We start from the raw sequence: 22,181 nt of genomic DNA on the forward strand, positions 1-22,181 counted from the left end.
CTTGGAATATTTTTAACGTATTCATTGTAACTTAACTGAAAAATACTCATATTTCCCATTGTCAATAATTTATTTAGCACTGAACTCTTACAGCCTTTTGAGAACGAAATTTAATTTATCATACCTGACAAATGACCCCTACATAGTTATGATACATTACACGAAATACTGAGTAGAGTTCCAAATAATGATCTAACATAGTAATTAACATAAAAGACCTAACACAAATAATTTTAAGATAGAAATTTCAAACTGACATTGCTTACTAATGAACTTTTACAGCTTTTTTTGACTGACATTTAACTTATCATAGATAATAAATAAAATTACACACAAATAATTATACAAAATAGGTAATAATGACAGAAAGTCCATATAATGATCTACTATAGTCACCAACTTTAAAAATTTTAACGCATTTCTAATATAAGAAAGACCACACTTTTTTGAAAAGCATTATTTTAATTAAACATTGGAGCCACGCAGTCCTGCGCACATGCATAACATCTTTATTTATCATGAGCATGACACATAATAAGTAAATAAAATTTTCACAAAGTACGAAACACATTTCTCTTTTAACTGAACTGTACTCTTAAGAAAAATGCAGTATGGAATGTTTAGAACACTCAGGGCCACAGTTCCTCATTTCCCCACGCATTGACCAAAATATACATGTACTTTAAAATCAGTTAAACAAATTCAAATGTTAGTATTCAAAGAGGAATACTTCACAAATTAGATGAAAGAAAGGTACACAATGAACTTGAGTGAAAAATACACAAAAGCATGTAAGGACCGAGAAAAAGATGTATTCGTGGAGAACTTTTTTAAGATAAACTTGCTCTATTTTTGCACATGGGTTACATTTTGCATTTCAGATTAAGGAAACATTCAAGATAATTCCTGTATAACTAGGGATTTTATTCACACTTGTTAGTACTGTAATTTATTAGAACAGTCACAGACATATAGGACAAGTATGCCATTTCCAAGGAAAACAATTTTCCCAAGCCAGACTTTAACAGTGAAATATAAAAGGGAATAAGAATATCCCACATTTCAAACAAAATTAGTATCTGAGTATGCAAAAACATGAACAAGAAACGAATATTTTTTCTGAAAATGGTTTAAGTCAGGACTAGTTTCATGAACAGAGCATGAAAAATAATGATGAATTTTTAATTTTATTTTGTCTGTAGTACATTTACTTATGCTAAAATCTTCCATTTTGGTTGACTGTACTTTACATTCAGACCTAAGTTGATAAATCAGAGTGATTTTGTGTTTTAAAGCTTCAAATTCAGAAATACTGCAACTCAAAAGCAAAAAGATTAAAACGACAAGAGAATATACTGCAAGCAAGCAAACGTGATAAATGACTTTTTGGGCTGAATTTCATGAATTCATAGATGGGGTGCAAAATTTTAATGCACTGTATATGAACTATTTTTCAAATGTATTACGATCACCAACTTTACATAGACTTTAAGTAAACATTTCATGTTAATTTACCATTTTATCTATGTATTTACTAAATTTTTGCATTTTGTTTATAAATATAATAACAAAAGGACATAAGAGAACATTTGTTTCTTGAAAATGTCCATAATTTTACCCAACTGTTATTTCTTTCATAGCTTTGAAGTAACCTATTAAACACATAGTTATCTTGTATTGACCAGACAGCCGTTGGTCTTGCCAATGTCTGAGGGAAGTCACAAAGCTAGAGAATTTAAGTAATATTTTACCAGTACGGAGAACTTTTTACGGCGTTTTCGATGAAAATTGACCGAATTTAGTAGTTCATTACTAACCTAGGAGCCTTTAACTATTTTTTTTATTCGAAAAAAAACACACTAGAAATTATCATCAAGATTTTCCATACAGATATATTGTACTACTTTTCATGCCATTACATTTCAAATGAAATTTGATTCATTGTCAGATAGTTAAATGTTTGTTATTTTTTCGCATACGAATGCATTTTCGTGTCTCACATACGCTCATTACATATGATTTAACAAAATTACGAACAAGTTAGAAGTTAAATGAATATTTCCTGAAATACTGTACATTTCATTCCGGAAAGTTTACATGAGTACCTTCATTTCGAAACCCCTAATGTTTCTTTTCCTGAATTCAAAGTAAATTTTGAGTGTAGAATTTTCAGTTTTGACAGAAGTTATTTGTAAGTGGCTGTGATGTGTTCGTGTTTTCATAAACCGTTTTTGTGAAACACCCTATTGGTAACCTTTAGAACAGTTTAAATATTACCATTTTTTACCTTACTGCCACTGCAAATCATTGAATTTTCAAATAGTTTCCTTTTTTATCGTTACAGTGCCTCGTAAGGTCTTGAGAACAAATTTTTACTAAATACTTATATCATTCGATTTAATAATTTTGTTACACGTTTGGAAGATTTAACTTCACTATCACGCTAAAGCAGAAGTTAAGAAAAGAAATGTAATTGTTATCTTAGTATTCTATGGGGATAGATTAATTTTCTCTGACATTGACGTATTCGTATGTAGATAATAGAGACTTTTAACCCAGCTCATACAGACTTGGAATATTTTCTCTAAGTCACCACGATGACAGACTTGCATTGTCATAGACGTTTTTCTCGTGAAATATATTTCTTTCTTAAAAGTTTATATACTAATTTCTTTAGAAACATGTCTAAGAAAATACCTCATCTTCATAAGAAACATCAGATTTGATTTAAATTAATAATAAAATAAGAATCATTAATTTGTAAATATATTTCTCTTTGACTCAAAAGTTTCTTTATCATATTCGAAATGAACAATTAATTGTACATAACTAATATATTGTATTGATGAACCAGAGCTATATTTTACCTTACTGTATTATATTTCAAAGTGAATGTGTTTTATTGCATATTTTAATAAAATCTTAAAAGCTTAAATGAGTGTTTCATTACAAAATTTGTACTTTCTAACTTCATTCTACTGAAACGAAAACATTCATAACTTATTACGAAGAAAAAGTTTTACATATTATACTTTTTGATTAATTTTCATACCACAGTATTATCTTTGAAAATTTGTTTCCTAATCCACTGCTAATATATTATTAATTTTCGCTCTTTCAATACACTTCGTACGTGATAAAAAAAACTCAGTTTAGAAACTTTTTTCCTTAACGCCTTGTATTGCATTGCTGAACCGGAGCCATGCTTTCATTTTTATTACATATCATGCGAATATTTTAAAAAAAGCATATTTTTTCCTTCTGTTAGCACAATTTTAACCAGCATTTTACTATTACAGAGACTTCGTTAGTAAAATTTCAAGGGTTAAATTGATCGTTTCATTATTAATTTTGAAGATTCTGGATATATCCTATTTAAAAGTTCAAAACCGATTAGCAAAATAATTTATATATGTACTTTGTTGTCCTCTTGGTTAATTTTTAAAGCGTTTTTCAACTATAACACTTGATTTCTAGCGAAGTATCGAAATGATTATTTACTTTCCACTTTTTCCAAAGAATTTCGTAGACACATATGTTCAGTACAGAATATTTTCCTAACTTAAAAATATTATTACCAAAATAGAAAAATATGCAAAATTTTCCTAAAAATTTATATATTTGCTTTTTAAAAACATGTACACGAATATCCACATTTAATTACTTAATGTGTACTTTCCTATATCAGAACTAAAATTTCGAACGAAAATTTTTTAAATAATGTCTTATTCCATAAAATTTATGTCTTTGTGATGTCATCGTCTTTTCGCAAACGTTTTGAGAGTAGACGTTTAGACATTTCGAAACTGTTTTCTCTTTGCTATTGGAAACTATTTTATCTTTGCTGTTGGTATATGCCAATGAATTCTGGATACTTTTTTCTCTTGGTTTATCTTCAGCTTATGAGTTATTTAAATACTTAAAAATATATTTGTAGATCTTTTATGTTGACACTTGTGATAGATTTTTTTTTGGGCGTTTTTTGGAAAATGTATTTTATTCACGTGAATGAAACTGATGTTTTCTTAAAATTTTGTTATTCAGAGTGTTAGTCAATTACGATAGAATGACGGATTTGTTCTCTTTATTCAACATTCATATGAACTTCGGTATTCCAAATCCCTCACGCAAAATGTAATTTTTCTATCAGTAATAGGAAGACGAATGGAATAAATGCAGGTTATGCAGACATACGATAAAAAATCTGGAAGTAAAAGACATTCTCCAGATCTAAACAATTCAGTAGAATGTGCAAATATTCATCCTATTCGAAGCTTATTTTTTCAATTACATAGAATATAAAATGTAAATTTAATAAAAAGAGATATAATGAAGAAGATCGAGTATTCTGCAAAATCTGGATGGTAATTATACAAAATTAGTTATAGAGCAGGTTTTCGTAAAAAGCGGTTCCAACGAAGGAGACATGCCAGCAGTCTCCTGAAACTCTAAGTGGTCATATTATTTTCGCTCTTACGTAGAATTTACAATTCTACTTAGCTTTTGTAAGAGCAAAGATCAGGTGCTCACTTAGAGCTTCAGAAGACTGCCGGCATGTTTCCTCCGCTGGAGCCACTTTTTACGAAAACCTGCTTTATGACTAATTTTGTATAATTACCATCCAGATTTTGCAGAATACTTGATCTTCATTATATCTCTTTTTATTAAATTTACATTTTATATTCTATGTAATTGAAAAAATAAGCTTCGAATAGGATGAATATTTGCACATTCTACTGAATTGTTTAGATCTGGAGAATGTCTTTTACTTCCAGATTTTTTATCTTATGTCTGCATAACCTGCATTTATTCCATTCGTCTTCCTATTACTGATAGAAAAATTACATTTTGCGTGAGGGATTTGGAATACCGAAGTTCATATGAATGTTGAATAAAGAGAACAAATCCGGCATTCTATCGTAATTGACTAACACTCTGAATAATAAAATTTTAAGAAAACATCAGTTTCACGTGAATAAAATACATTTTCCAAAAAACGTCCAAAAAAAAATCTATCACAAGTGTCAACATAAAAGATCTACAAATATATTTTTAAGTATTTAAATAACTCATAAGCTGAAGATAAACCAAGAGAAAATGTATCCAGAATTCATTGGCATATACCAACAGCAAAGATAAAATAGTTTCCAATAGCAAAGAGAAAACAGTTTCGAAATGTCTAAACGTCTACTCTCAAAACGTTTGCGAAAAGACGATGACATCACAAAGACATAAATTTTATGGAATATGACATTATTTAAAAAATTTTCGTTCGAAATTTTAGTTCTGATATAGGAAAGTACACATTAAGTAATTAAATGTGGATATTCGTGTACATGTTTTTAAAAAACAAATATATAAATTTTTAGGAAAATTTTGCATATTTTTCTATTTTGGTAATAATATTTTTAAGTTAGGAAAATATTCTGTACTGAACATATGTGTCTACGAAATTCTTTGGAAAAAGTGGAAAGTAAATAATCATTTCGATACTTCGCTAGAAATCAAGTGTTATAGTTGAAAAGCGCTTTAAAAATTAACCAAGAGGACAACAAAGTACATATATAAATTATTTTGCCAATCGGTTATGAACTTTTAAATAGGATATATCCAGAATCTTCAAAATTAATAATGAAACGATCAATTTAACCCTTGAAATTTTACTAACGAAGTCTCTGTAATAGTAAAATGCTGGTTAAAATTGTGCTAACAGAAGGAAAAAATATGCTTTTTTTAAAATATTCGCATGATATGTAATAAAAATGAAAGCATGGCCTCGGTTCAGCAATGCAATACAAGGCGTTAAGGAAAAAAGTTTCTAAACTGACTTTTTTTATCACGTACGAAGTGTATTGAAACAGCGAAAATTAGTAATATATTAGCAGTGGATTAGGAAACAAATTTTCAAAGATAATACTGTGGTATGAAAATTAATCAAAAAGTATAATATGTAAAACTTTCTCTTCGTAATAAGTTATGAATGTTTTCATTTCAGTAGAATGAAGTTAGAAAGTACAAATTTTGTAATGAAACACTCATTTAAGCTTTTAAGATTTTATTAAAATATGCAATAAAACACATTCACTTTGAAATATAATACAGTAAGGTAAAATATAGCTCTGGTTCATCAATACAATATATTAGTTATGTACAATTAATTGTTCATTTCGAATATGATAAAGAAACTTTTGAGTCAAAGAGAAATATATTTACAAATTAATGATTCTTATTTTATTATTAATTTAAATCAAATCTGATGTTTCTTATGAAGATGAGGTATTTTCTTAGACATGTTTCTAAAGAAATTAGTATATAAACTTTTAAGAAAGAAATATATTTCACGAGAAAAACGTCTATGACAATGCAAGTCTGTCATCGTGGTGACTTAGAGAAAATATTCCAAGTCTGTATGAGCTGGGTTAAAAGTCTCTATTATCTACATACGAATACGTCAATGTCAGAGAAAATTAATCTATCCCCATAGAATACTAAGATAACAATTACATTTCTTTTCTTAACTTCTGCTTTAGCGTGATAGTGAAGTTAAATCTTCCAAACGTGTAACAAAATTATTAAATCGAATGATATAAGTATTTAGTAAAAATTTGTTCTCAAGACCTTACGAGGTACTGTAAACGATAAAAAAGGAAACTATTTGAAAATTCAATGATTTGCAGTGGCAGTAAGGTAAAAAATGGTAATATTTAAACTGTTCTAAAGGTTACCAATAGGGTGTTTCACAAAAACGGTTTATGAAAACACGAACACATCACAGCCACTTACAAATAACTTCTGTCAAAACTGAAAATTCTACACTCAAAATTTACTTTGAATTCAGGAAAAGAAACATTAGGGGTTTCGAAATGAAGGTACTCATGTAAACTTTCCGGAATGAAATGTACAGTATTTCAGGAAATATTCATTTAACTTCTAACTTGTTCGTAATTTTGTTAAATCATATGTAATGAGCGTATGTGAGACACGAAAATGCATTCGTATGCGAAAAAATAACAAACATTTAACTATCTGACAATGAATCAAATTTCATTTGAAATGTAATGGCATGAAAAGTAGTACAATATATCTGTATGGAAAATCTTGATGATAATTTCTGGTGTGTTTCTTTTCGAATAAAAAAAAATAGTTAAAGGCTCCTAGGTTAGTAATGAACTACTAAATTCGGTCAATTTTCATCGAAAACGCCGTAAGAAGTTCTCCGTACTGGTAAAATATTACTTAAATTCTCTAGCTTTGTGACTTCCCTCAGACATTGGCAAGACCAACGGCTGTCTGGTCAATACAAGATAACTATGTGTTTAATAGGTTACTTCAAAGCTATGAAAGAAATAACAGTTGGGTAAAATTATGGACATTTTCAAGAAACAAATGTTCTCTTATGTCCTTTTGTTATTATATTTATAAACAAAATGCAAAAATTTAGTAAATACATAGATAAAATGGTAAATTAACATGAAATGTTTACTTAAAGTCTATGTAAAGTTGGTGATCGTAATACATTTGAAAAATAGTTCATATACAGTGCATTAAAATTTTGCACCCCATCTATGAATTCATGAAATTCAGCCCAAAAAGTCATTTATCACGTTTGCTTGCTTGCAGTATATTCTCTTGTCGTTTTAATCTTTTTGCTTTTGAGTTGCAGTATTTCTGAATTTGAAGCTTTAAAACACAAAATCACTCTGATTTATCAACTTAGGTCTGAATGTAAAGTACAGTCAACCAAAATGGAAGATTTTAGCATAAGTAAATGTACTACAGACAAAATAAAATTAAAAATTCATCATTATTTTTCATGCTCTGTTCATGAAACTAGTCCTGACTTAAACCATTTTCAGAAAAAATATTCGTTTCTTGTTCATGTTTTTGCATACTCAGATACTAATTTTGTTTGAAATGTGGGATATTCTTATTCCCTTTTATATTTCACTGTTAAAGTCTGGCTTGGGAAAATTGTTTTCCTTGGAAATGGCATACTTGTCCTATATGTCTGTGACTGTTCTAATAAATTACAGTACTAACAAGTGTGAATAAAATCCCTAGTTATACAGGAATTATCTTGAATGTTTCCTTAATCTGAAATGCAAAATGTAACCCATGTGCAAAAATAGAGCAAGTTTATCTTAAAAAAGTTCTCCACGAATACATCTTTTTCTCGGTCCTTACATGCTTTTGTGTATTTTTCACTCAAGTTCATTGTGTACCTTTCTTTCATCTAATTTGTGAAGTATTCCTCTTTGAATACTAACATTTGAATTTGTTTAACTGATTTTAAAGTACATGTATATTTTGGTCAATGCGTGGGGAAATGAGGAACTGTGGCCCTGAGTGTTCTAAGCATTCCATACTGCATTTTTCTTAAGAGTACAGTTCAGTTAAAAGAGAAATGTGTTTCGTACTTTGTGAAAATTTTATTTACTTATTATGTGTCATGCTCATGATAAATAAAGATGTTATGCATGTGCGCAGGACTGCGTGGCTCCAATGTTTAATTAAAATAATGCTTTTCAAAAAAGTGTGGTCTTTCTTATATTAGAAATGCGTTAAAATTTTTAAAGTTGGTGACTATAGTAGATCATTATATGGACTTTCTGTCATTATTACCTATTTTGTATAATTATTTGTGTGTAATTTTATTTATTATCTATGATAAGTTAAATGTCAGTCAAAAAAAGCTGTAAAAGTTCATTAGTAAGCAATGTCAGTTTGAAATTTCTATCTTAAAATTATTTGTGTTAGGTCTTTTATGTTAATTACTATGTTAGATCATTATTTGGAACTCTACTCAGTATTTCGTGTAATGTATCATAACTATGTAGGGGTCATTTGTCAGGTATGATAAATTAAATTTCGTTCTCAAAAGGCTGTAAGAGTTCAGTGCTAAATAAATTATTGACAATGGGAAATATGAGTATTTTTCAGTTAAGTTACAATGAATACGTTAAAAATATTCCAAGTTAACAAATTTTTATATTCCAAATTGGGAAAAAGGCGATAAAGTTTCATTTCCATGGCTGAATATTAATTCCATGTGTATTATAGACTTTAAGTTCTCCTTCACAAAATGTGATTATAATTCAAATTTAAAATAATTCATTACAATGTGGATATTCTTCTCTGTAGTTAAAATATAATTCAATCTTCTGTACCTTGTTAAGAGAGTTAGGCTGTGATAAGTTCAAATAGAGTAGTGTTTATAAAGTTCTGCGGTAAATGGTGGAATCATATTAAAAATCCGAGTGACGTTTTCACATGAAGGAAAAATCAAGGTTCAGTGTATGTTTGGTGATTTAAGTAGGATGTGTGCAAGAAAATACAAGATATTTTCGTAAAATATTTCAAAGAGTTAGCAAAATTTGTGTTAGTAGTATAAATGAATCTTACTGAATGAAAGGGAGTGTTCTGAATATATATGTATAAATATCTGTAGAGTAAAATAAAAAAAAAAAAATGAAGTACTATTGGTATGTATCTAAACTTAACTGGGTAGAAATGCTCCATGCATTGGTTTGAGTGGGCTTCATACCATGAAAATTTATTGCTCTTTGTAAGATTTGTTTTAAAGTTAGTAAGTCTTACAATAAAGAAACATGTGTAAGTCTGTATTTATTGTGGGAAAAAGGAATCAGAAATACAGCATGAATATGTTTTATAAGTTAAATATAAGGGTAAATGTGTAAATGGAAAGTGTAAAAATTACATTTGTCAGACATAGTTTGGTGAATCCTTTGAATAAAAGTAAGACGTGTAAAAGGGAATCAACAAAGTTTTGTATAGTTCGCCAAAAAAGTTAATACAGGCATTAATAGTTAGTACAATGCATTAGAAGGAAAAGTTCTGAGTATCTCCAACTTAGTAGTAAAAAAAGTAAGAAATGTAGTATTCCAGTTAAACTATATAGAAAGAGCATTGTGTATATTGGCTTAATGTTACAGAAAATATTATCTAGTGAAGTTATATGCATGTAAATTCCAGCTTAAAATTTCAAAGACACAGAAATGTAGGTAAGTTTACTTTTGGAGAAATGGAAATGTAACATCGTATTGTATTTAAAACAAGGGAAAAAAGTTAAGGGTGAAATAAAAATGTAACAAAAAAACATTTGTGTAAACAAAAAACTCAAAAAAATTAAAATTATGAAACTAAATATTACTTTTGTAAAAAAAATTAAGTTAAAAATGTAGTAACAACTTTTTTTTAAATAAAAAGCGGAAAGGAAAATTAAATTTGGAAAAATAAATATTTCTTTTGTAAAACCAAAAAAAAGTTTAAACAAAAAATTAAAATAAAGTAAAGTAAAAAAACGAAAAGGAATAAATTTTGGGAAAAAAAAAAAACTTTTGCAAAATAAAAAAGTGAAAAAGAAAAATTCAAATCGTAAATAAAAATATTACTTTTGTAAAACCAAAAAGAAAGTTAAACAAAAAATTAAAATAAAGTAAAAATACAAAAAGGAAAAAATTTTGGAAAAAAAAAAAAAAACTTTTGCAAAATAAAAAAGTGAAAAGGAAAAATTCAATTCGTAAAAATAAATATTACTTTTGTAAAACCAAAAAGAAAATTAAATAAAAAAAAAATAAATAAATAAACTTTGCAATATAAAAAGTAAAAAGAAAATTTAAATTCACTTTTGTTGAAGTTAAAAATAAAATTTTTGTTTGGGAAAGGGAAAAAATAAAATAAAAATTAATAAATTAACTAATAACTTAAAAAAAGTAAGAATGAGATGAAAATTGAAAACAATTAAAAATATCTTAATAATAAAAAAAATTAAACCGTGGGAAAATCTTACATTTAAAACAGCAATGAATAAAATAATGATTAAGAAGCCAAAAGAAATCCTAGCCGTCGTGTAAAAACAAATGTGTGACGCGGTTTTCATGTCAAAGCGCATGCGCAGACTTTCAGCCTTATGTCATCAATGGTGCAAAAACTCAAAGGGACAAAGAGAGTTTCAAATAACAAGTCTGATAAGAGCACAGGGTAGCCGAGCGGTAAAGCGCTAGACTCCCATCCCAGAGATAGCGAGTTCGAATCCCAGCGGTGGAGTTACTTTTAAAATTCAGGGAAAATAATATTAATTTCCACAAAACTTCATTAAAGGTAATAAGTAAAATAATGATGTACTAAATAGTTAATAATTAAAAAGTTAAAATTAATGACGTATTAAAAAATAATCAAATAACAAAATAATATTAATCACATGTCAAATAATTAAAAATAATAAATTAAAAGTGATGTCATTCCAAACACGTTTTTAAGAGCTCATTGCCATAAACTCATTGCCATAGTGTCGTTTTTAAGAGCTCATTGCCATAGTGTCGTTGCCACAAAAAATAAAAACTTTGAAAACGTAAAATCGTTGCCACAGAATCAAAACGAAACTCAACATGATTACGTCATTCCATCACGTGATACAAGATGGCGCTGGTGTCGTCACTTCCGGAGAAATTCAAAATGGCGGAGGTCACGCCCCTTTTCTGTGACGTCACTTCCGCCTACCGGTTACCTGCGGTTACTACTAATATCTTCTTTTGTGGTGAGAACTGGGCGTGCGTCGTAATCATATGGCCTTTCATGTCTAAGTAAATTTAGACTGCGCCTCACATCAACCGCATTAGTTCTATACGGCGTCAATCCAATCCCGGTGTCAATCTTATGTCGTTTTAAATCCTATGTCGCTGCCCATCGTACGCTGTGTCAATCATGATCTTACACTAATATATATTCTACAATGTATCACTCCTATGGCACTGTCGATCCTAAGTCACTTCTACAGCGATGTCGATCCTACATCTTATCAATCATATGACGGCACAGGCAGTATCGGTCCCATGGTAGTGTTGATTATACGGAGATGTCGACTCTATGACGGTTTTGACACTCAATGTCAATCATATATTCCCCCTGAGTACTTTTAGAAAACGAAAGTGCAATACTAGGATCAAAATTCCTTATTGATCATATTGATCGTATACCGTATATCAGAAATGTGAAATATCATATTTACACAAAAAAATATTGCACTGTATTGCTGCGTAAATGCCGCAAATATTGCACTGTAGTGCTAATTCTAGGGAATTAATATTTTTTTTTATTGCAAAGGCACTTGATTATGCATCATACTTGCCAGATTTAACTAGGAGAGTCCGGGATATTAAAAATCGAATTCATTCAATCCAGAGGACCAAAATATCCAAGAAGAAATGAATAAATAAAAGTTTTAAAAACCTTTCCTGTAACGGTGTAACAAGTTAAGCGACCATTTTGAGTTTAACTGCGACAAACAAACGTTATCCCTTTAAATTCCATAAGTTAAGGTCAAGAGCTTCCACAGACTGTTATCAGCGAGATTTCATGACGCTAACAAATATCATCCAAAGCTAAAAGATAATAACGGCTCTCAAAACAGTATCTCTGATGTACATCTCACGCAATGGAAACCCGAGTTTCTGATTAATGTGTCAAGAGAAGGACATGCGTGCAGGTTCAAAACTCTTTATGGACACGTATACAAACTTTATGTGTCCTTAACACTGCAGCCTCCAATTCATATAAGTTAGTAGCTCAGAAAACTCTAGACAATAATTAGATTTGCAAGTTATAACCGTGTTCTTAGTAAGTACATTTCAATGTATAACATTGATACTTTTCGAAACGTTTCCAGCAGGTGCTATGAAGTATGTCCTATAGAATGTGATGTCGTGTATTATAACCGTGTTCTTAGCAAGTATATTTCAACGTACAACACTGATACTTTTCGGATCCTAGTAAGTGCTATCAAATGTGTTCTTACGACGTGCTTCCGCGGTACATGTTACGATTGTGTCATTAGGACGTACATTTCAACATACAACACTGGTTTAATCAATTAACCTAATTTTCGAGAAAAAATATCCCAATTTAAAAGTGCATGTTTATATTCTGTACAACACATGATACTGAACTAACCATGAAAATATAAATAAAAAGAAATTTTTTTCCTTTTGAAATAATTTTAAATTAAAATCATAAATTATTATATTATGAGTCATTTTATTTATTATTTATAATTATTTAAAACCTCACGACAGCGGCATACTTCGTGCTGTAGCGCAAAAGGAGTTACGACATTTTTCGAACACTCAGCGAGCTTCGACCATGTTGAGCAAAATGCGTTTCCACAAAGAAACTTAGGATTCCTTAGATCGGAAACAGATCCCTGCCACAATCACCTTACTTGCCAGATTTCTCCTCCTCTACCCCCAATGTTTTCATTTATCAACACGTTTTCAGACAGTTCAAAGACCCAAAATGATGGTCAGTCTATGACAGATGTCAAAAGAGGGATTCGCCATATGCTTCCAGGACTGTTCAAAAAGTGCTGCAAAAACAGCATGTGTTGCAATGGATTGAATAAGACTATTTTTACTACGGCAAAGCACTCGAGGGCTATTTGTCTAAGAACACAGTTTTCAACTGGCCTGAATTATTCGCAAGTATGCAGGAAAAGGATGCCTTCGTGAGGGTTTTGCGACGCATTAGTCTGTATTTACTTTATCATATCCACAAAAGGCTTCTCCGGCCTTTATTTTCGGAACCGTTGGTCTCAGAATATACCTCCAGTTAGAAAAATGTTTTAAATGCCGCAAACATTCATATTCTGACATTTTTAAAGAAATAGATTTTGTAAAAGCTACGAAATCTAATTTTTTATACATTCATATATATACTTGTTATACTACTATAAATTATCTTAATTACTTTATACTTGTAGTTAAGATAATTTTATACTCGTTATAAAAAATAAAACATGCAAAATCTGACTCTCGTACGACGAAAACGCATCGAGATATTGGATATTAAAATCCGGAATTATGTTCAGTGACCGTACACAAATTGATGAGTGAAATAACTGCATTTATGCAGTACAAAAATAAAGAAAACGTTTTCTGATGTTTAGAGACCAAATGCTGAGCATTTCTATGCAGATTATTGCGTAAAGAGAGTGTGTTTCAAAAATGGAGATCGTATTTACAGAATTCGTGTTCTAGAAAAAAACACTCGCAGGATTCCATATCGGAATGCAGTCAACCCATAATATTATTTGCATTAATTAAGAATGAAAGAAATTTACACTGTAATGAGATTTTTGAAGGATTGTCAGATTAGAATTCTAAAATTATAAAACTTCGCAAGATCATTAAGAACATAATTTTAGACATTGAAGACTTATGAATAGAGTGAAAATTCTTTCAACATACCATATGTAACAAAATTATAAAGACACTAGTAGCTCACAAAAGATTACCGTTGAATGGCATTTAAGAACGAAAAAAATCACCCTCATGATTTATCTTTATTTAATTATTCGTAAATTCTGAAATTAAATATCTCTATCAATTTTCGCCGTACGGGAGTCAAACCTTCTGGTATTTTACTTTTTATAACGAGTACAAAATTTTCAGAAATATAAATGTAGGAACGAGGTAATGCATAAAAAGCTAATTTTCGTAAGTCTTACAAAATTGATTTCTTTCAATTTAAAAATGCAAAACATGAATCTTTGTAATGGAAAGTACATGTCTATGACCTACGGTTACAAAAATAACAGTTGGGTAAGGACTTTCGTGGGGGGCAGAATTTACGAAAACTTTAAAGCAGCCAGCTCGTCCGCACGGCATTTGAAACCATGTCAAAGTATTAATCGCCCCAACAGCGGCCGAGTGGTAAAATCGCTTAACACTGATAGTTCAGTCCGAGTTCTAATCCCGCGAACGGGTCTTCGCGGTTTTCCTCCATGTGTAATGTGTATTTGAGCCAGTTTTCCTTAGAAAGTCCTCCACGAAGGCATCCCTCCCCTTAGGCTGATAGCTCTCGGGCGCTTTGCTATAATCAAATAAACTAAATCAAACTAAAATATCTATGGTTACGAATTCATTCGAAGTAATGGCGGCTGTTACTTCGAATGCAGCTACAGTGAGCTAAAGAAGTACTGGTCTAGAAGAAGCTTTCAGACATTTTTGAACGAATAATTAAATCTTTAAATTTAAACGAAATTTTTTTTTTTTGTTACATGCCATATCTGAAAGCTGAACGAAATCGAAAAACTTTAAAATTAATTTACATGAAAATTACATAATATTAAAATTTACACTTTTCTTGTAAGAAACAAACAAACAAAACTATAATAAAAATTGCTCTAATAATGTATTGGGCCTCTTTTTCCTTTTATGAATTCATCAGTCTTCCTGCTAACCCTGAATTTCATAAGATTTTGATTGAGGTTTGCTTTTATTTTTTCCCTTTCTGTAGTGAGTTTTTCTCCAAGCACATTTTCGTTGAAAATTTTGACTTTATTAATTTTGTCTTAGAAATAATCCTCATTAATACTGAACCTCATTAATAACTGAACCTCATTGAAATAAACCTCATTAATACCTCATTAATACTGAACTCTGGACTAAATGAATGCGCTTGATTATATGGTGATAGATATACCATAAAGTCGAATTTTTCCTCATGTTTCAGATCATCGTCTTGATAAAGTTTTAAAGCTACAATATGCCTATTTTTGTAAGCTGTATTTAAAATTTTGTTTTCTAATATTTAGGTGCACAAAAAAGTTAATTTCTCCATCGATAAAATGTAGCATTTTAACGCCTCAAGTACTCATACAGTCGAAGGTTATCTGAATACGTATTACTGAACAAATAAAATTTCTTTATTTGAAGTTTAGTACAGGGGTTTCGCCACACCACTTGCTTTTAATCACTCCCAAAATATTAAATTTATTTTTATCTGCAAATATAGCCGAATTCCAATGAAATCAGTCTTTTTAATACAGGTCTTGTTGAATTGCAAACATGTCCTTCGATTGGCTTGACCAAGAAATGGTTTTCTTCTAGCTATTCAGCCATAAAAGTTATATTTTCGTAAACTTTTTCAGTAATTTCTGCATTACTAGATTTGTTAAATATTCGTCAGTTTTTTTTTTTTTTTTTTTTTTTTTTTTTTTTTTTTTTTAAGACTTCATTGGTTTTAGGATTATAAATAACACTCTTAATGATTCACTTTTATTTGCGTTCAGTGAATATTCCTGGATGCCTTGTTCGTGATTTGTGTTAGAGAATTTTAAAATTAAATTGAGCAATTGATTTTATTTTAAATTCAACAGTTCTGCCTTTTTCTTCCCGTATTTTTTCACGATTGGAATTGTAAGTTTGCTAGCATAGGAGGATATCTCAGTTTCTTCGACCCATGTTTACAAAATAGCTCATTTTAAACTGTATCTTTCCACGGTAAAATTCTTCTTCCAGATATTTTATAAGAAGTCTACTAGAACTGGCACTTTATAACATGTGTATAACCTTCATAACCCCACAAACTTTTTTTACCTTAATGTCATACTTAAAATATCTCATTACTCGTTAGTGTTATTTAATATTATTCCTGGTAATATATTTAGGGTGATTTTGATACACAGCAATGAAGAATATTTAGTTTTGGAATAACAGCTGAATTTTTTATCATTAAATGCTTGATTTTCTTATGCCCCAATATTGTTTTGAGTCACTGAAGGTAATAAACTTTTCAAAACAGAGCTTTTCTACAAGCATATTCCAAGAATTTTTTAAATATAAGAGTAAGCATTACTTAAAAGTAATGCAAAAATGTAGTAGTCGTATGATTTTATATCGAATACAATCTACGGAAACGGTTTCTGATGCATGAAAGCTTAAGAATCTTTTAAGAAAACCTAGAAATTTCTTGCTATAAATTTGCAGCTTCCAAGTAACACTGCCTTCTTGCAAACGCAAAATGAAAAGATTCTTGCTGCATGATCAATCGCGCGCATTGCCTATTAGCCTAGATAGAAGAGAGTCCAGTGGCCTTTGCCACAAAGGGTCAATAGCTGAGATATCGTCGCGCGTTTGCTATGAATCACTGGCGTCAGATGTTTGATAGTAAAGGGCATAAATAAAACGTTTCTGTCAACTAGTCAACTCGACAAACAGAGACCAACGTCAGATTTCAAGATATTCTCGCCAGAAACATGCAAGACTTAAGTTCTCGATCTTGTAACAGACTTCGATCGATGCAGATTACAGCAAGGATTAAAGAAAATCAATGAAGTCATGTAAATAGATAAGAATTTTACGGTTTCGCCGAACCATTCATAGGATAAATACGGAAAGCATTTTTACGATTAAAATCAAATGCGCGTAAATACGGTTCAATATCGTTTGCACAAGACTTCCTATGCGTAGTGACTAGATTAAAATACTGCAGATTTTAAGAATGAAATCAAATTTTTCTTTTCAGGAAAGATTTTACGATAAAAGGTAAAACAATTTTTCACATTTCTAAAATCTTCCGAATGATAATAAGTCAAAATTTAAACAAAATGTTTGCCATCGTAAAATTATTATTATTCGATGAAAAATTCTAAAGCTCTGGATAAAAAATTTATAACTACATTTCATACAAAAGAACCGGAAAAATGAATGTATCATTTAACTACAGATACGCTTAAGTGCTTTTTCACACACACTCAACAATCATGGAACGAGGCATAACGAAGCTACAATTTACTGTGAGACATTGAAGAAGATACTGTAGAGTCATTAGGTTAATTGGAAGCAGAAAAGATGAAAAATATGCAACCGCCTTCGCCGGGAATCGAACCACGGACCTCTGGAATACCGGGCCAGCGTGCTACCGTTACACCACGGACGCTAGGGAAGTGGGAGAAATACCTTATAATACGGCGTGCGATACAGAACAAAAGACGTGAAATTCTGAGTTCTGGTATTGTGCTTGTGCATGATACGCACGACTGCATACCGCACACGTAGCGACGACGCTACTTTATTCATTTCGCTGGGACCAATTCTCTCACCCTCCTTATAGTCCGAACCTAGCTCCATCTAGTTTTTTTTTCATCACAAATTTCTTGCAAGTGATGATGAGATCATGGTAAACGTCCAGAACTGGTTCGAGCCCTAGGCGGCCGAATTCCACGTATTGCAGTTAGTGCAAAGATATCACACATTTCGTAATTCGCATTGTCGAAAAGTAGTTTAAGGTGTATAGATTTATCTGCAATAAATACAAATTAAAAAAAAATTGCTAATCGTTTTTAATACCCAAACGGTACTTACTTTGTGGATGAGCTTTCTAGATGTAATAAGATGCAGTCATACAGTAGTAGGTTTAACTCATATTTCTTTTATTGTAGTTAAACATTTTGCAACTACAAATACTGGGCACATTAATAGGGCCTGTTCCAAAGCAGTTATACTTTTTATATTGTTGCGCAAGTCAGAAAAGCAGCACGCCAGCGTCTTAATGACTAAAGGACGAGAAGTAAAAAACCGCGCACTTATTAGAGAAAGGCTTCGGTTCTCGCTATTTTAAGTTCCAAATTAGCTACGTCTTCGTCATGGCGTATAATTCATATGCTAGGCTATTGCTAATTTAAATTATAATTTATATTTACGCATTCTTTATCTTGCACAAACATATGTACAATATACAATATATATATATATATATGTGTGTGTGTAAGATATAACAAAATATGATAGCTGTTTCAAAAAAATAATTGACGACCTCAAAATTAACATTCTAAATTTGGTAATCTGCCCCTAAATTCATCTCTTCTCACAGGTTACAGACTTTTCTATCTTATGTAACGTTTTAATGCAGATGCCTCTTGTCCAATCAAATTAATTCTAAACCAAAACTGTGAACTGAAACTTTCCCACTCCCAGCCTTCTTCCTCTGAAGTTCTATGATACTCTGCACTTTTCCGCGTTAGCTCTCCTGCTGGTAAGACGCTTTTCATCCATGCTGCTGCAGCTTACTTGCTTAAGATGACGTCGTACTTCAAAATGGGAGTTATTCTATTCAAATATTATTAAGAAATATCTTGTCTCAAAAAGGATTATTTGATATGCATGGAAAAAATAAAGATTGTGATTTTTCAAGATATGTTGTGCTAAATTGCGTCATCATGCTTTCCACTCTGCCACCTTCAAGCCACTATGGTCTTCTCGGTCATCTACGCAGTATCGTAAGCTGTTGGGAGGTCCACTGCTTTCATCTACGCTTTTAAAATCATCACATATATATATAGCGTTCTACAGGTTCGTGGATTTGGAGTGATTGATGGCAAAACTTTATGAAGAATCAAAATACAATTTATTTAGCCAGTATTACTCAGAACAGTTTCAAAATAACGTTTACAGTCGTCGAAAAACTATGACAAACACACTGAAACAATCAGCAATACAGGCTATAACGGTGAAGACTGCTTCACGGGAAAATACTAAAGAACAGCTCCTGACTCGGTCGATCGCTCTCGGAGCTCAATACTCAAGATAAAACTCGACAGTAAACTATAAGTCGCGATACACTCGACGATACATCAACCAAAGAACGTCTATGAACGTCAACGAACAATACATATTCTTTGCATCAACTACTCTGCATACATGGAGGGTTTATATAGCTTTTGAGCTGCCTTCGTGAACATTCTGTGCCAAACCTGTAAGAATTCCTTCTAGAATGTTCTCCATTTGTCTATGGCATATCGCCAATTTTGTCGATTTCGCGCCAAATCTGGCCATCTTGCCTTCCCTTACCATTTTCTGGCAACCATAAAACCGCTTTGCAGGGAAGCTATCTTACAGCAGCTGGACATTTCGTAACAATATTATATGCTTTTGGTATTGCTGATTGCAATAAAAAAGGAGTGCAAAACTTGATGTTACAGCAGTTCCATACACAAAATTTCAACATTCTACCGCTAATCGCTTTTAAGTTATGCGAGATACATATGTACATACAGACGTCATGAAAAAATCCATTTTGAATCTGTTTTACACCCCGTTTTGGAATAAAGAGTCCTTTATTCTGTCCGTACGTATGGATGTCGAGCAAAAAGCTAGTCAAAATGGATATTTCCTTGAACTTTGATAACAGAAATTTTTCGCGATTACAATACTTTTGAAAAGTACGATAATCAGCAATGCCCTGGCTGAGATTCGAACTCTGGAACTTCCTAACTGTACCCGGACGTGCTTCGATTTATACCATGAAGACAGTACGCGGTAAGGAGGGAGAAAATTCTTTACAAAGTAAAAATAATCGCACGTTTCACTTCGTTTATTAGGTTAATAACTGTTCAGTTCCTCAAATAAAAAAATAAGTACTTTTTGACTGTTTCATAAACATTTATCACTGATTAGGTTAACAAACTAAAACGAATGTACACATAATGTAAGACCATCAAACAGTTACACAGTTTAAATAATGGCGTCAAATAACGAAGCGTTAAAGAATTCACTACGTAAAAAAGTATCCAACCGATCACACGCTAACGAGTTTCGATGAAAACGCTATGCCTCGTTAACATAATAGCAGAATTTCTCAAATACTTTATTACAGAAGGAAACAGCGACTGAAGCATTCGAAGAATTAATTAACAAGAACTAATTCTTGCTATGCGGTATCTAAAGAGAGAAATTTAAAATGATAATATTAATAAGCTGTCATTAATATAGACCAAGGGCTCCCAAAGGGGACAATATTGACCCTTTGGGGATCGATAAAATTTTAAAGGGGGTCAATGATGATCAAGAGGTCGATAACCGAATATGCACCAGCAGTTAATCGGCATAATCAAAATTTAACCAAATATGCACCAGCAGTTAATCGGCATAATCAAAATTTAACCGAATATGCACCAGCAGTTAATCGCATAATCAAAATTTAACCGAATATGCACCAGCAGTTAATCGGCATAATCAAAATTTCACTAACTACAAATTTTTTTTAAATAAGTTCATAATTAATTGTTTATCCACAGGAATTATCACATGATTGTTTTACCTACAGAGATTCCCAGTCTTTTTCTCGCATCGACCCCCCTTTCATTTTTCATTGTAATATACATTATTACAAGACAATCGCTGGACGTATTAATGTCGTTTTCGGGGGGCATAAAATTGCTTTTTTTAATTTTTAAAACACCTCGTTCAAAAATATGCAATTTACTTCTAGTTTTCAACTTCAGTTTTGCGTTCTTCGCTTATTTTTTCAATGTGATTTCTTATACTTTTATGTTTTGCTTTATATTGCACTTATTGCATAAAAAAATTATCTATTTAAAAAATATATCATAGATTTTTAAAATACATTCTAAACAATTGTAACGTATTTTCCCCATTCTATTTATATAATTTTTCCCCTTACTAGATGCTACAGCTTTACATCAGTAAACAATTATAAACTTTATTATCTTTTTGTTTGTTTCATTCTTCATTATTTAATTTTTTTTAATAATATATGGTGATAATAGTTAGTAGCAACAATTTGAAAAGTGATTCGGATACAAAACTGATATGGACAAATGGTGAATTTCCAGACTAGTAGCACCTCTCCTATTAGTCTCGAAATTCATTCAAACAAAAATTCGATTCTACATGACCCCTTCCCAGTTAAAAGCTCCACAGGACTTTGGCGCATTTCTGCAAACGAAGCGATACTGGCTTGGCAGTGCAGTAGGGTAGTACCCTAGAATCGTATTTAATTAATATTTCCATATTTTCTGATTAATCTGACCAAATTAATCTGAGCGCACAAAGGAAATATTTGTTGGGAACTACATGAATCATTCCTTCAGGGCTAACATCCATCCATTTCTCAATGAGATGGTTATCAGCAAATGGGTTCAGATATCGTGTTATAATGGACTCTGTTGACCGAAGAAATTCGTCATCTGGAAAACACTCGGATGGCAAATAGTTATTGAGGCTATGAGAACTACAAATAGAACTTTCAATCAATTTTAAATTAACGAAAGTTACGCATAAGCGATCATGCTATGTCAAATGCACAAAAGGTTTCCTCGGGAGCAAACGAATCAATTTTTAATCACAGGGGAATACGAAGAGAAAAAAGGGAAAGAAAATTCGTCAAAAAAATTACATATATATATTTCTGCATTCGTTTAATTCCACCTCGACAGAAGATCAAATGATGAAGAATCCTTATGCATGTCTGTATGAATGTTTCTCGCAGTGTCGAAAAATGACGGCCCTCAGAGCCTCAAAATTTTCAATTTAGTCCTCAAAACCCGAATTTTAAATTTCAATTTTGTTTTTGTTTTTTTTTTA

The 22,181-nt window shown here is 31.1% G+C and overlaps 1 protein-coding gene across 6 annotated transcripts in view; it reads right to left on the minus strand.

The window, feature by feature from the left end:
- The window catches only part of LOC118185025 (uncharacterized), a 221,106-nt gene that overhangs the window by 153,118 nt on the left and 45,807 nt on the right, over window positions 1–22,181 (minus strand). The gene's annotated exons all lie outside the window — the stretch shown is intronic.

Source organism: Stegodyphus dumicola, chromosome 9 (assembly GCF_044657685.1).
Source record: "Stegodyphus dumicola isolate Sdum_Otavi_A_Nest chromosome 9, ASM4465768v1".
Taxonomy (NCBI): domain Eukaryota; kingdom Metazoa; phylum Arthropoda; class Arachnida; order Araneae; family Eresidae; genus Stegodyphus; species Stegodyphus dumicola.